The sequence below is a fragment of the Penaeus monodon genome, chromosome 15 (genome assembly GCF_015228065.2).
Source record: "Penaeus monodon isolate SGIC_2016 chromosome 15, NSTDA_Pmon_1, whole genome shotgun sequence".
Lineage (NCBI taxonomy): Eukaryota > Metazoa > Arthropoda > Malacostraca > Decapoda > Penaeidae > Penaeus > Penaeus monodon.
The window spans coordinates 25,279,851-25,280,231 of record NC_051400.1 but is presented as its reverse complement, the minus strand read 5'-3'; positions in this window follow the sequence as shown (position 1 = coordinate 25,280,231).

Sequence of the window (381 nt, the reverse complement as noted above, 5' to 3'; positions counted from 1 at the left end):
AACAGTATACAGACGATACAGACAAGCATCAGTAATTTCTATACATTTGATGATTTAAGCCTTAAATATAATGACTCTCGAGTCTTTATCCGTATTATTTACCCGTGGAAACAAAAACATGAACATGACAAGTATAATCTGCATGCGACTATTTACCTGACGGGGACCACCTAGTGTTTAATTTTTTTTTTTTCCCCATTTCGTTTTTCCAGATCCGTATCTTTCTATATGTTTTATTATTTAACGCAACATTAGATAATAAATGCGAGTAACAAAAATAGTTGAGGATGTAGAGAGGAAACGTTATTTTTTCCAGATGGCGATTTATAGTAACTCAAGGAAATGAGTCATGGAGACTGCCAGATGTTACCAGAATGAAAC